Source organism: Mastigoproctus giganteus, chromosome 7, assembly GCF_048544385.1.
Source record: "Mastigoproctus giganteus isolate SK-2022 chromosome 7, ASM4854438v1, whole genome shotgun sequence".
Taxonomy (NCBI): Eukaryota; Metazoa; Arthropoda; class Arachnida; order Uropygi; family Thelyphonidae; genus Mastigoproctus; species Mastigoproctus giganteus.
In genome coordinates, this window is record NC_143581.1 from 74,832,471 (window position 1) to 74,848,427 (window position 15,957).

A 15,957-nucleotide genomic window follows, 5' to 3' on the forward strand; every position below is an offset into this window, starting at 1 on the left:
AGAATCTTTTTTATTAGAAATTATCTAATTAGAAATGAAAACGAATCTACATTTATTTTTAATGTATTTGATTTCAAAAACATAATTATTTAAATCACGTTTACACAATTTTCGCCGGTATGTATCACAAATTTAAAAAAATCTGTAATTTTCGTTTAAGCAGTACAATTAAAAAATTGTCTGATTCTCAAAGAAAACCTCACATTTGTTCAGAGCATTAAAAACATTATCAGGAACATTTTCACAAAAATGTAGACCCATACGAACCATTTTAAGAGCGTTAATAATTTCTTCACAAGTTGGCTTTTCTACGGGTTGTTCTGATCCGTCTTCAGCATCGTCTTTAATTTCTTCGTGGTCGTGGTCGTGTCTAACACTGTTCAGCAGTATTTCATCTTTGTTTGGATGTTCTGCTGTGATCTACATAAACATAACTATCCAGTGTTATTTCATTTTCGACGTTTCCGGACGATTCTAATAATGTCCAAAAGTTTTTCAGTTGTGAAAGGGGCAGTTCATCTTGTTCGACTTCTGTATTCAATGCAAATCCTGCTTTCGAAAAACAATTTTGAATAGTGTATTCAGCGACATTGTTTGTCCAAACTTTTGCCAGTTCAGAGATGCAATCTCTAAGGTTATTGTAACCTCCAAGTTTCTATTTTCTGATAACGCATTGACAATCTTCATTATTATTCTCTTTCGATAATGAAATATAAAATTTTTAATAAAGCCTTGGTCCATTGTTTGGTGGTAAAAACAACAACTTCGCACTTTTAAGTTTGGCAAAAATACTGGCAGGATGTGCCGGACAGTTGTCAGTTACCAACACGATTTTCCTTTTTAATTTTTTTGTTAAACGCTTGTCTAGTTTTAATATCCATTCTTCAAAAATATCACTTGTCATCCATGCTTTTTTATTAAAAGGTGTAGTCAACTTCCAAAGATTTTGTGCCTCTGAAACATCTTGGGTTTTTTGATATTCCGATGACTAAAAGTCTAAATTTTTCACTTCCTGTCATATTTGCTCCAACTAGCACAGTGATTCTTTCTTTGCTTTCCGCCAAAACATTTATCATCCTTAAAAGCAAGTGTTCTATTCGGTAAACATTTAAAGAATAAACCCATTTCATCAGCATTAAAAATATCCTTACGCTCATATTCTTCCAAAATCTTCTTTAAGGTATTGTTCCTCCAACTGTTGCAATCTTCTTCGTTTATATTAACACTTTCTCCACAATTCTGTGGCGCTTCTTAAATTTATCTAGCTACCCAGTGCTCGCATTAAATTCTGTATTTGCACAGTCCCTTGGAATTTCATTCCAATGGACTGTGCAAATTTCAGAGCTTGTTGCTTAATTATTAGGCCCAATATTGGTATATTCTTTTCACGTATCATTTGCATCCATTTTAGAACAGCTTTATCAACATATTCGTATATACACAACTTAATTCGCTTCTTTGCTCAATTTCGGAATGCGCAATTTCGGAAGGAAGGAGGCAGTATGTCTGAGCGGCTGTTTAGCAGTAAATGCTTTAAAATCTTCAAAAATGCTTTTACTAATTTTTTTAAAAATTTGTTATAGAGAGACTAACACTTCACTATATGGGGTTAATTTTACATGCAATTTCTTTTCAAGGTGCAATGTTTTGCGAAAAAATTCATAATATAGAGAAATTCGTTAAATAGAAGTTCGTAATAGAGAAGTTCCACTGTATTTTGAATAAAGAAAGAAAAGGGAACATAGAAAGTAGATTTTGTAAGCAGTAATCTTACACATCTTATGTGTATTTTCACAATACACATGAAATTGTGCAGCAACCACTTCTGTATATTTTCCACCTTTATCACTGAATGACCAAAGCATTTTACAGCTATAGATCGTGGGAAACTTGTCAGTACAGACAGCTACAGAAAATCAGCAGAGATGTAAATTAACGATGGACACAAATTTATAGCCACTAGTTCTAGAATCATTTATAACTGAAAATTTTTTCCTCATTCATTTTTTTTTGCCTCTCGGAGCCTTAAGCACCTCAATCAAGTTTCCTTTAAGGTGTCTGGTTTCCAAGTTCTGCAACTCACATATTCAATCTTTCCTCATATGGATGCCCTTTTGCCGATCTCACCAGGCGAGTTACCTGTCTTTGGACCCTTTCAAGAAGCACAATGTTTTTCTTTAGGTGTGGTCTCCATACTTGAACAAAGTATTCCAAGTGTGGTCTAACGACAGCCTTATATAATGGGATTATGACATCCTTATCTCTACTAGCAAATGTTTGATAAATCATCAATAGGACACCATGGACTTTTCTTCCAACCTGTCTACAATGTCTACAATGCTCGGAGAACTTCATGTCTGATTGTATCATAACTCCTAAGTCCCTTTCTTCCACTACCGACTTTAGTTTAACTCCACCAAGTGTATAAGTTATTTTGGGGTTACTGTTTCCCAGTTGTAAGACCTTGCGCTTTGCTGAATTAAAGCAAAGCTGCCACTTTTCTGGCCATATCTGGAGTCTATCTAAGTCACTCTGAAGAAGCTCCGCTTGGCAGTGATCATTAACTGCTCTACCAATCTTTACATCATCTGCAAATTCAGACATGCCCTCTATCGCATCATCAATGTCATTTAAGAAAATCAAAAACAACAGTGGTCCCAATACTGATCCCTGGGGGAACCCCACTTCTTTCTTACATTAACCCAATCTGAGGAATAACCATTTATCACAACATTCTGTCTCCTGCTATCCATCTAAGGATTTTCCGTGATTCCAACCTGTTCCAGCTTATAAAGTAACCACTCTGTGGGACTGAGTCAAATGCTTTGCTGAAATCTTAACAATATCGAAATTATTCCCTAAATCCAGCTCATGAGTGACCCTGTCAAAATAGCTACCCAGATTTGTTCAACATGATTTTCCCTTTACAAAACCATGCTGCATATCCTTCAGAATTCCACTTCTATCTAAATGATCTTGGATTGAACCCTTCATAAATGCCTCCATGATTTTCCCTACTACTGAAGTTAGACTGACGGTAGTTTCCCACTACATGCTTAGAGTCGCCGTTATCTACTGGAATACATTGGCACTTTTCCACTCCAACGGAATCTCTCTCTCTCTCTCTCTCTCTCTCTCTCTGTCTCTGTCTCTCCTGAGTCCAGTGATGCTCTCATAATTAGCTGCAATGGTTCAATGCACTCACTTGCTGCCTCCCTTAAAATTATAGGTTGTTGTTGTTGTCATCTTGGTTTTAAAGAGCATTAGCAACTAAGGCCATATTGCTCCGGGATATGCGGTGGTCATTCCCCGACCTTTCGCAACCTCCGTATTTGGTGGTGACGGGCTCGAACCCCGGTCTAATCAAGAAGTATGTGCTACGAATTGCTGCTCCTTCCCACCTGGCTACGGACGCGCCTTAAAATTATAGGTTATATGCCATCAACCACATGAGCTTTACTCACCTGTAGGCTTTAAATTTTTTACATTAAATAATCATGTGAAATTTTAATATCAATAATTACATATTTTCAACTTCACTCCCATAATTTCTCATTGACATACAGGTTTTTCTTCTGTAAATATTAATGGAAAATAACTGTTGAGTTCAACTGCAACATCAGCTGGGGTATCTAATACTATCCCACATCCATTACATAAGGGTATGATCTAGTTTGTCCTTCTCTTATTTGCATTTATATATGTGAAGAATTCCTTATTCTCACTCTTTGCTCTCTTTGCTAGCGATTTCTCACAATACGGAGAAATAGAGTGGGCCAGTAATACAGGAGAAATAGAGTGGGCCAGTGGACAATACCAATAACTGCAATTGTGTGGGTTTTTACATTACGCTATTGTGGTGAAATGTGTTCCCCTTCACTGAAATCTTCAATCATATAAAAAACAAATTGTCAGAAACTTCTCTTTATTCCTATTTACATATTACAATGATGAAGGAAAAGCGACCAACAAAAAGTGAAAGTGCTGGCAGTGCCAGGAAACAAAACAAAATTGATTTAGAAATGAAGATGAAAATGATTAAGTATGAAGCAGGACAAAGTTTGTCATCTATTGTATGGAATTAGGTCTTGCTGCTTTAACAGTGAATACTATTTTAAAGGACAGTGCCCATATAAAAGAACATGTCAAGGGATCAACACACTTAAGATCAACAGTGAGGTGCACTATAGCCATAGCAGCTTGTGCGCCATTAAACACACACACACACACACACACACACACACACACAAAACAGTGTTCGGGTGCTTTATCAGAGATGGAACAGCTATTAATAATATGGATGGATAATCATATTCAGAAACAAGTGCCCCTGAGTCCATTCAAGCAAAAGCAAGAAGTATTTATGAAAATATTAAGGATAAGTACGGCAAACCCCAACCAAAGTTCATGGCAAGCAATGGGTGGTTTAATAGTTTCAAGCATCGCACTGGTTTCCACAACGTTAAAGTATGCAGTGAAGTCACCAGTGCCGATTCTGCAGCTGTAGAGAAATTTTGTGATGTATTGTAAAAAATTGATGAAGGTGGCTATTCAACGCAGCAAATTTTTAACGTTGACGAGACTGCTCTGTATTGGAAAAAAATGCCGGATCGATCATACATTCTCAAAGAGGACAATACAATGCCAGGTTTCAAGGCTTCAAAAGATAGGGACACTCTTGCTTGGGGCTAATGCAGCGGGAGATTACAAATTAATACCACAGCTTGTGTACCATTCTGGAAATCCTTGTGCATTTATGGGCATCAATAAAACCACCCTACCCGTGCATTTCCATTCGTACCAGAGAGCAAGCATGGATAACAATCTCTCTCTTTGAGGATTGGTTTAAATGATGCTTCATTTCCGAGGTTGAAAAATATTGTAAAGACAACGACGTTCCTTTCAAGATTTTGCTTCTATTAGATAATGCTCCTGGACATCCTATGCATCCAATGATTTCAATTAGAACATGAGTCATAATATTTCTACCGCCAAATACGACCACTCATCCAACCTATGGATCAGGGTGTTGTTTCCAATTTATAAGCATACTATTTACGCACATTTGATCGGGCATTGTGTGCAATAGACGATGAGAAAAATTTTACGTTAAGAGACTTTTGGAAATCTTATAATATTTACCACGCCATCTTAAACATTAATAAGGCCTGGGCGGAAATTACTAAAAGTTGTTTAAATGGCACATCGAAGAAAATATGCCCACGGCATGTGAAAGGCTTAGAAGGATTTGAAAAAGACGAATAATAATAATAATAAAGTGGTTACAGATAAGATTGTAAAGGTTGCAGAGCAACTTCGGTTGGAGGCTGATGCCAAAGACATGGAGGAATTAATAGAGGAAGAAGAGAAGGAATTATCTAATGAAGAACTTATTGACTTGCAGGCAGAAATAGTGAAAGAATAAAGTGCTGATGAAGCTCAAGATGAACTAAATGAGGAGCCGAGATGCTTCATCATCAGAGAGATGGCAATGGCATTTCTTGAAATTGCATCGGCAATGGCGAGGTTTAAGAAGATGGATCCCATCAGCGAATGATTCTTAAAAGTTAACAGAGGGGCGAATGATATGCTTGCTTGCTATAAATAAATCTACGATGAAAAGAAAAAAAGACACCGTCCAGTCATTCATTAATATGTTCTTTCGTAAGGTTGAGTGGCCAACCCATTCTAAATCTTCACAGCCCTCAACTTCTGTAGCAGCATACTTATCAGTTGAAGATGCCGATTCTGGAAACGATGCTCAAGAGGTAAAACTTACTGATGTTATGCCTGTTTCCTCTTTTATTTGTAATTTTATAATTTTTAAATTTTAAATTGCACTGTTTTGTAATTTTTCCTGTGCATGAGAAAAAAATTGAATACAATAAATAATTCTATTTACGTGTTCATCGAACATTTCTTTTTTGATTCAATCAATTCAGCGAGCACAGTTGTGAGTGCTGCACAAGATGGGGGGAAATTCCGACTTACGTAAAATCTGACTTACGTAGCGTTCCACATAATGCAACCCTTACGTAAGTCGGGGAGTTCCTGTGGTGAGTTTTTTTTTTTTGCTGTTGCTATATAAGCTTGCTTTCTTGCATCATTTGCCACTACTGCTATTTCCTATTCAATAAATCTTTGACATGACAGAGAACTCCACATTTGACCATATTATAAATCCCTTTCTTCCTCTACTTTTTTTAATTCAATCCCACCAAGTGCATAAAAGTCATTCTCCAGGGGTTGCCCTGGAATAAGACCCTTTAGAGTAAAACCTTGCATTCTGCTGCATTAAAATATAGCTGCCACTTTTCTAACTAGATATGAAGTCCATCTAAGTCATAATGAAGAAGTGCTGCTTGGCACTGATCATTAACTACTCTACCAATCTTATCATCATTTGCAAATATTGATATAGTGATCTGTATCCCTGGGCAGATGTCATTTAAGAAACCAAAACCAACAATGGTCCCAGTACCAATTCTTGGGAACCCTTACTTCTTACATCAGCCCAAAATGAAATGAAACCATTAATCAAATCCATCTGCCTCCTACCCTGAAGCCAACCTGCAATACACCTGAGGATTTTTACTGTGATTATGTGATTCCAATATGTTCCAATTTATACAGTTACTCTCATGCAGGAATGAGCCAAATGCTTTGCTGAAGTCCAAGTAAATCATGTCAAAATTATTTCCTGCATTCAGCTTGTGAGTGACTCTATGAAAACAGCTAACCAGGTTAATTAAGTATGAATTTCCCTTTGCAAAACCATGATATTTTTCCTTCAGAATTCCATTTATCTAAAAGATTGTGAACTGAGCTCTTGAGGTTGCTCCTGATTGCTTCCATGACTTTTCTCTACCAATGAAGTCAGACTAGCCAGTCAGTAGACACTCATTCACTCTTAAAATTAGAACCGTCTTTAAAAATTGGTGATATGTTGGCACTTTTCCAATTCAAGGAAATTTCTCTTGAGTCTTGTGCAGCACTCATAATTAACCTTTATAGTTCAATGCCCTCTCTTGCTACCTTCCACAAAATTCCTTGGTATATGTCATCATCAACACCAGAAACCTTCAGGCTCTAAAGTTTTTCTAATAAATAATCTGAATATTGCTGCTTTCATGCTTCCCAGTTTCACTTGCACAGTTTTCATCACTGTGAAGGGTCTTTCTTCCCTAAGTATCAATGCAAAGTACCTACCCGAATCGTCATCAATGTCAACTGGGTTATCTAAGACTCCCTGTGACCATTACATAAGGGTCTGATCTAATTCATTTTTTGTATTTGTATAAATGGAAATCTCCTTATCCCCATTCCCTGTTCTCTTTTCCAGCAATTTCTCGTAATCTGCCTTTGCTTAACCTTTTCTGTGGTACTATTAAAGATCAACTTGTAGCTGTTACAGGATTCAATACTTTTTATCATAATTTTCCCATCTTTCTGCTCTATTAAGCTGAATAGCTGATTATTCATCCATCTCAGCATTCTCCTTGTGCTATATTTTTGAATGGTGTGTGTGTGTGTGTGTGTGTGTGTGTGTGTGTGTGTGTGTGTGTGTGTGTGTGTGTGTGTGTGTGTGTGTGTGTGTGTGTTATGTAGATGCATGTATCCATGGCTTCTGTGAGAATAGCTTTAAAAGGTATACCATAATTCTAATGTATTCATATACTATGTGCTATCTCGCTAGTTATAGAGGCCATGTAGCACCTTAAGCTGTAATAATATCCTTTCCTGAAATTTAAAACCCATTCCTTTGTCTTTAACAACTACTCCCTCTCTCTCTCTCTCTCTCTCTCTCTTCATCATCCAATTTAGAACTCCATGATCATTCCCTGCTAACAGTTCCTGTACTGTCAGCCCTATGACTGATTAGGGCTGATTTCAGTTCATAGGTGATGGTCAGAACTAGAATATTTTTGCCCCAGTACCATGCTGATACAAATAGCAATCATCTAGTTGATTTAAAAATTTTGTTCCCCATAGCAAATTTCTCTCCCACTTGCTCCACAATTAGTAGCAAATTTAAATCACCGATAATAAGACATGCACACTTGCCAGCCATTCTATTGCATGGTGAGGCTCTCATAATCCTCACAATCTTCTGGTCTGTAGATTACTTCCACTCTCATTATACCTTTGTTCTACCTATCTTACACCCCACAGATTCTACTAACACGCACAATTTCTGAATCTGGGAAAGCTTCAGTTGCACTTTTCATAATAAGCATGACCCACCCTTTGTTGTTGTTATTTGGTTTTTAGGAGCATTAGCAACTAAGGCCATATTGCTCCAGGGATATGCGGCGATCATTCCCTGACCTTTCCGCATCCTCCGTATTTTGGTGGTCCCGGGCTCAAACCCCGGTCTAATCAAGAAGCGTGTGCTACTCACTGCTGCTCCTGCCACATGGCTACGAAGGTACTGACCTACCCCTTGTACATCCTTAATAAAAGAAAATACACACACATACACACATATATATATATAAGTTAGTAGACGTGAAAGGCAACGTGCCAGGTTACAGTAATCGTAATGCTAATTAGGGAGAACAAAGGGCGAATGGAACAGAAATCGCTATCACGGTAAACAAAGAAGGGAGCTAAGATAAAGGAGAAGTAATAAGAAGTAATGATCCATAAACCATTATTATTATTATTAATAATATCTTAAACTGTTGCTTCCTTTAAAACACGTTATATATATAATCCAATTAATCCAAAATTAAATAAAGAGATAAAAAGTAATCAAAATATATTAAAATAAAAAACAATATATATATAAAATAAATAAGAAAAATAGTAGAAAAACCAACATCAGTGGCAGCAGAAAAGCACAATCCACTACATGTTGCTTATAATAAGCTAAAATAGGATATTTGCCAGCAGCATGGCAAACCAGTAGAGTGAAAAAGAACTCAATCAAATAAAATAACAATAACAGAAAAATATATAGGGGAGGGATAAAGAAGAGGGTAGGGTTGAAGCAACGTTCCCAAAATAATTTAGAAAATTGAGCCAATTAAAAGAAATTTGGTGGTGCCCCTCGAAAGCACCCGTTTCCAAATTATGTGAAATCAATGTGAAAAGAGTTTTTTTTTTTTCACTCTACTGGTTTTCCATGAGTATCCTATATAAAATATAGGAGATAAAATATCCTATATTAGTGTGTGTATATATATATACATACACAAGGGGGGGGGGTATCAAAAAGTTCGTACCCTTACTTAGAAATAATAGCCCTAGAAATGCAAACCTCATAGGAACTTTAATCCTTTTCTATGTACTCTCCATGTATAGTAACACATTTCTCCCATATATGGATCAGTTGTTTAATGCCTTCATCATAGAAGTTTTCGCACTTTTTTTTTACCTAAAACCACGATTCCGCTTCATTGATGACTTCCAGAGACGAATCAAAGCGGCATATTTAGTCTCCAGATCATACTGGTACACCCAGCATTCATCATGTCACCAATCGATCAAAACGTTCTCAACATCCGCATTACAAAAACAACAGCTGGAGAGAACATTGCTTCTGCAAAGCCGTCAGCAATCTTGGAATCCATTGTGTGGAGACCTTAGACATGTACAGATGGTCATGTAAAATGCTGTGGGCAGACCGATAACTAATTCCCATTTGCGATGAAATGAATTGCCACATGTCTATCACTCGGTACTAGCTGCTCAACCTTTGCAGCAGTCTCACTTCTTGGATCGTCAAAGACACTTGTACAACTGCACTGGAACTCCCATTTCCACTTTTTTACAGTGTCATAGGGTTGACAATTCTGCCCATACACAGCTTTCATTTCTTCGTCAATTTCCTCAGCTTTCTTGCCCTGCAAATGAAGGAGCTTGATCACTGCTCGATACTCCACTTGGTCAACCATAGCATACTGCTTCAGATTCCAGGCTCCACATCTGGTGTATGATCACCTACGGGAATGAAATTTCACCTGTTAGTTATCAAATATGTAGACAACTTATATTAAAAAAAGCATCTTCCTTCTGATGTTTTATCTAGGTCAGGGTACGAACTTTTTGATACCCCCTCGTACATACACACACTACAGTGAAGCTCATCAGCGCCTATTTTGGAATGATGCCACATTTCTGTTAGCCTATTATGTCAGCATTAAGTTATCCTAACCAGGAATTTGAATTCACCCATTTTAGTAATGGCACTCCTGACATTACTATAAACACAGCTGTGACTAAGCATTCTTGTATGGTTCACTACCTTTACTACATTAAAGCTATTTAAACTTGCTTCCCTTCCATTAGCTTCCCATTTGTTTGAAACATTGCTACCTTTAATACATCTTGCAAATAACAGCTGTTACACGAAAAAGGGCTTTGAGATTTGTGCAAACATTTCTTTGATCAATATCGTCAGATAAACTTGTAACTGTATTATCCTTATCCCTCAAACTAAAGTTTTCCTGAACCCTTAAGGTAATCTCAGTAATATCGACAAATCCCATACACCACTTTAGTATTCCATCTCTACAAAATGAGTTCCCTCTACCTACAAGTGCAGGCAAAGCTGATAAAAATTTCCCCCAAAAGCCTTGTGGATTAACTCAAGCCTTCAGTTAATCCACAAGGTGTTTTTCACATAGTTCCTCCTATCATTCCTGGGCAGAACTGCAGACAGATATACATGCTGATCTAATGCACTGTTCACCACATTTTTTTTAGTGTAGTCCTATATCTATCCAATAAATTGTGCATTTAATACCATTAATGAATAATAATGCTCTCTTCTGGAACTCTACTGGTGAACATTAATCTATCCAAACAGCCTATCCAAAACTAAATCCTCTTCAACCAGAACAGCATGCACTTGTTTAATCTGTTCTGGGGGCTCAGATAAAGGGTGCATTCACGCGGCAAGAATCGAGTCCCTGATGAGCCCCTAGTTACTTTGTCTCCAGTGACTCAAATTCTTCTAGCAATGCACCAAGTCTTGATTTGAGATCAGTACACTCCTTACATTGGGAACAAAGAAAATAATCATCAGTTGAGCAATAATTATTGCTCAACTTCAACCGAAAGTAACCTGGGGGGCATTTTTTATTGTTCTTAATGTAAGAAGAAAAGATTTAATACAATACTTTTTTATTTTTTTATGAAAACCCAAACAAGAGGTATTAGAACCTATAGTGCTTAGTACCATGCTTGGGTTGGAGGTTGAGAAGACGAAAGAAGATATTTGTTGACATTAGACTTGAACTTCTGTAGACTGAAATTTTCAGGAAGGACATATGAAGGAAGGTTGTGCCAGAAAACGGCAGTTGAATGAATAAACGAAGAAGATGAAAAGTTGGTTCTGTAAGTTTGAAGTTGGACGGTAAATAGATGTTGGCTGGTGGTGGCAAGTGTTCGGACTGTTTTGAAAGAGAGAACGGGAATTACATAAGTCAATTCAGAAGAACAGTGGACATGGAAGTATCTGTAGAAAAAGCATGCAGCAGAAACAGTATATCTATGAGATAGCGAGTGGAGAGACTCTGTTAGAGAAGAGTCATTAATTAACCTAACTGCCCTCTTCTGTATGGAATCTAGAAGCTTGAGAGATTTTGGGGGCACCGCCACAGTTCTGTGAACAACATTCCAGGGTAATGCGCATTTGCAATTTTTACAGAGCGAACAACTATTTCGAAGAAAAGTAACGCCAAGAATGAAAGAGAAAACCAAGTTTTTTAGATGCAGAGGAAGCAATATTTGTAATGTGCTTGTGCCAAGAGAGATCAGAAGACAGGGTAATCCCCAAAAGAGATATATCATCTTGCTTAGAAATCAGAGTGTCACCAAAGAAAAGCATAGGAGCAGAAAAATGCATTTTGCGAAATATAAGACAAGACTGAGTTTTAGAAGGATTGAAATCAACTAAGTTGTCTTTACCCCACTGGAGAATTACCTGGAAATCAGCATTTAAAGAATTGGTAGTGGATATTCGAGAAGTTGAAGCTGATTAAAGCAGAGAAAGTTTTCTCAAAATGGAAAGTGGAATGCAATGTGCTATCATCAGTAAAACTATGCATAGGATTTCCAGTCAATGGAAGGTCATTATTATACAAGAGGAAAAGAGTGTGGGGAAAGAACTGAACCTTGCGGAACACCAGCATTAATGGAGAAGTTAGAAGACAGAATGCCATCTACCATCACCCTCAGTGAGCGATCAGAGAGAAAACTGGATAACCAATTACAAAAAGCAGATGCAAACCATAAGATGAAATTTGTTTGGAAGACCTTTATGCCAAACACGATCGAAAGCCTTTGAGATATCAGGAGCAACTACTTGTGTTTCACCAAACCTTTCCATTGAATTAGTCCATAAATGGGCAACATAAGCCAGAATATCACCAGTGGATCGACACTGACGGAATCCATACTGGCGATCGTTGATCAGACGGAAGGTTTCTGGTAGTTTAAGGAGTTGGCGGTTAATGGATTTCTCCATTACTTTAGAAAGGGTAGAAGTAATTGCAATGGGACGATAATTGGATGGGAGGGATTTGTCACCCTTTTTAGGAACTGGCTGGATATGAGCAAATTTCCAAGCAGAAGGAAAAACACCTTTGGAATAAGAAAGTTAAAAAATGCGGAAAAAAACAGGAGTAAGTTCAGGAGCACAGATTTTGGGAACAAGTGGAGAAATACCATCGGGATCCGGAGCTTTCTTAGAATCAAGATTCGTCAAAATCCTTCTGACATCCTATTGACGGAAGACCACAGGAAACGTTGAATGGAGCATGTTGGGAATGGTGGGAGGTGTTTTACGAAGATCATTAATACATGAGTTGGAAGAAAAATGGGATATTAGCAGGTCAGCTTTATCCTTGGCCGAAATGACAACAGAACCATCTGGTTTTTACAGAGGTGGGAACAGAGATAGGCAAAAGTTGCTGCCAATAGCTTTGGCAAGAGACCAGAATGCTCGGATACAATTAGGGCAAGAAATAAGTTTTCTACTCTTAGCCTGTTCAAAATCTAGTTTGGACTGATTAATAACTGCTTTACAATTGTTGTGAGCTTTGGTGTAGGCAGAAAATAAAACTGAAGAATTGGAAACAAGCCAATTATGATATGCAACATTCTTCTCTTGAACAGCCTAAGCACATTTATTGGAAAACCAAGGTTTAGACAGAGGACGAGATTTTAAAGAGGAGTGTGGAATAAAGGATTCCATTCCTACAAGAATAATTTCACTGACATGATCTGAACAAACGTTGACATCTGAAGTTTTGAAACAGTAATCCGACCAAGAAAAAGAAGAAAAGAAATCTCGCAGGTCATTCCATTTTGCATTCTTGTAATTCCAAAAAATATGAGGCTGGGAATATCCATGAGATAAACACTCCATTGGAGAAGATGTTGTTGTTATTTGGTTTTTAGGAGCATTAACAACTAAGGCCATATTGCACCGGGATATGCGGTGGTCCACTTCCGCATCCTCCGTATTTGGTGGTGACGGGTTCGAACCCAGGTCTAATCAAGAAGCGTGTGCTACACACTGCTGCTCCTTCCCACCTGGCTATGGAGGCGCCTCCAATGGAGAAGAGAATCACCAAGTTGTGATCTGAGGTGCCTAAAGGACGACTCACTTCAACTGTGTACACAGAAGAGTTGTTTGTGAGAAAAAGAACAAGTGTGTTGGCTGTATGGTTAGGATTGTCTGGTATTCTTGTAGGTAAATGAACAATCTGTGCAAGGTCATTAGTAATTGCAAAAGCCTCAGCATTTCGACCAGCTGGGTTGGTGAGACTAGAAAACGGAAGCCAGCTGGAGTTGTGAACATTAAAATCACCAAGGAAAATTACCTCACTGTTAGGAAAGTTGGACTGGAGAAAGTCAAGTTGCAAACACAGGAAGTCAAAGAGCTCCAAGTGATTAGTGGAGTTGGGAGAATGGTAGAGACAACAGATGAATTTGACAGAATGAGATAGAGAGATTTTAAGCCAGACGAAATTCCAAATTACCAAGTCTCTGGCAGGGAATATCGGAACGGACATATGCACAAGTACCACCTTTGAGGTGAAAGGAAACATACAGCAAATAATGTTGACAACTGAGATGAGCAGTAGTTGAATCAACTGATAACTGACAATCTGTCAGAAAAAGTACATGAGATTTGGCAGACTGCAAGTGGAAATGGACAGTGTTGAGATGAGAATTGAGACCACGTATATTTGTGATATGAACTAGGAAGTGTTTGGGTGGTTTAGATCTTTTCGCAGATAAGCTTACTCTATTTTTTTGACAATTCACAGTGTATTCAATATTAAGAAAAAGGGGGGACACGACATGCTGTATGAAGTAATGAAATTTTTGGATATGGCGTACACATGGTAAGAATATACCCAGATCTTTCACATAACATGGCCTCGACAATGTCCCCTGCATATACACTTCTCGGACTCCCTCCAGTCACTATCTGGCAGATAATGACTGGAGCAAGATTATGCACTAGCTGATCCGGAAGCCTACTAAAGCGTTCCCAATAGGTTCGGTCCATTGTACTAACTAGCGGCCAGCCTGCGAACACCGTTTTAGAGTTGTACCTTTGAAATGTAAGGAAGACTGGATCTCGCCATGATGTTCATCATAACCTCAAAAGTCATCAGTCATGTTGCATGATGTAAGGGATAGGGAAGAGTTGACCGGAACTTGGCTCTGGAGACTAAACATGGGTTCCAACACTTCAAGCCTCCAATAAGCAAAGTGGTGGCATTGCACCAGTTGATGAGAGTCAATTATCACCTAGTACTGCCTGGTAACACAGAGGTGCAGCATTCCTCCATGTGGTGTGGGTGCCACACCTCGATCCCAGCTTACATTGGTGGTCACCCACAGTGTGTTTGTGCATGGAGGTTATATCCAGGATTACTAACAGTCCCACCATCGTGAAGGTGCAAGCAGAGGATTTGGCAGTCACAGACCATCCGGACTTCGCCGAAATTGGGTGCACTTGACTTGAATGTCACCCGAATATCAGTTCAATCAGCGTTTTAGATTCCCATGTAGCAAGTACAGCTTGTCTGGCATATCTGAGGAATGTCTGTGACAACCTCAAGGACCAAGGATACAGTACTGTGAAATATAAAATTATGTTGCAATTTGGCCTTTGTTTTACGGATATCAGAAACAGTGTTTTTTTACGCCATAAATTTCACAAACATGTGCTACTGAGATGCTTGTTTTAATTTCTCAATTAGCTCTAATTTCTGTGCCACATTTAAGTTCACATGCTTTCTTTTATGGCATCTATCACTTGATGCCATTTTAAATTGAAAGGATTGCAAAATTATTTAATAAATAAAGTCACAATTCAGAAAACACAGAAACACTCTGTATACAACCTGACTGCACGATAGCTCGAGGCAGACGGAGACCGAAAAAGAGACCGAAAAAAAAAAGCGAGTCAGTAGACCTGAAGTTTACTGTCCCGAATCACATTAGGCTCGCAAGTCACCGCCTACTATTATCTATTATCTGGGAAAACAGCTATTTGAACATGTTTTCAGAAAGAATAAAAAACAATTTCCTGAATTTGATTATAAAAATAAAAGTAGGTAATTATCAAAACAACAATGGAAATAGGTAATTATCATTAATGTTTAATTAATAATAATACTGAAGTTTTGGATAACCTAAAAAAAAATAATATGGTCGAGATTAATATGTACATTACTGTATTATTATTTGTCCGGTCCATTAAAATTTGAAATCCATTATATCAGGTCCGTTAAATTGAGGGTTTACTGTATTTGAAGCTTTATACAATTGCTCTCAAAGTAAAAATAAGAGAAATGAAAACTTCTGCAAATATTATTTACAAAATGAAATATCATTAATAACAAGAAACAGCAATATCTGAACCTTCAACTTATAGGACCAATGCTTCAGATTACCAAAGTTATCTGGTTTTTTTTTTTGCTACTT

At 37.7% G+C, this 15,957-nt stretch overlaps 1 protein-coding gene across 3 annotated transcripts in view; it reads right to left on the reverse strand.

The window, feature by feature from the left end:
• LOC150083001 (pyridoxal-dependent decarboxylase domain-containing protein 1) overlaps positions 1-15,957 on the reverse strand; it is a 395,987-nt gene that overhangs the window by 254,798 nt on the left and 125,232 nt on the right. The window lies entirely within an intron of this gene.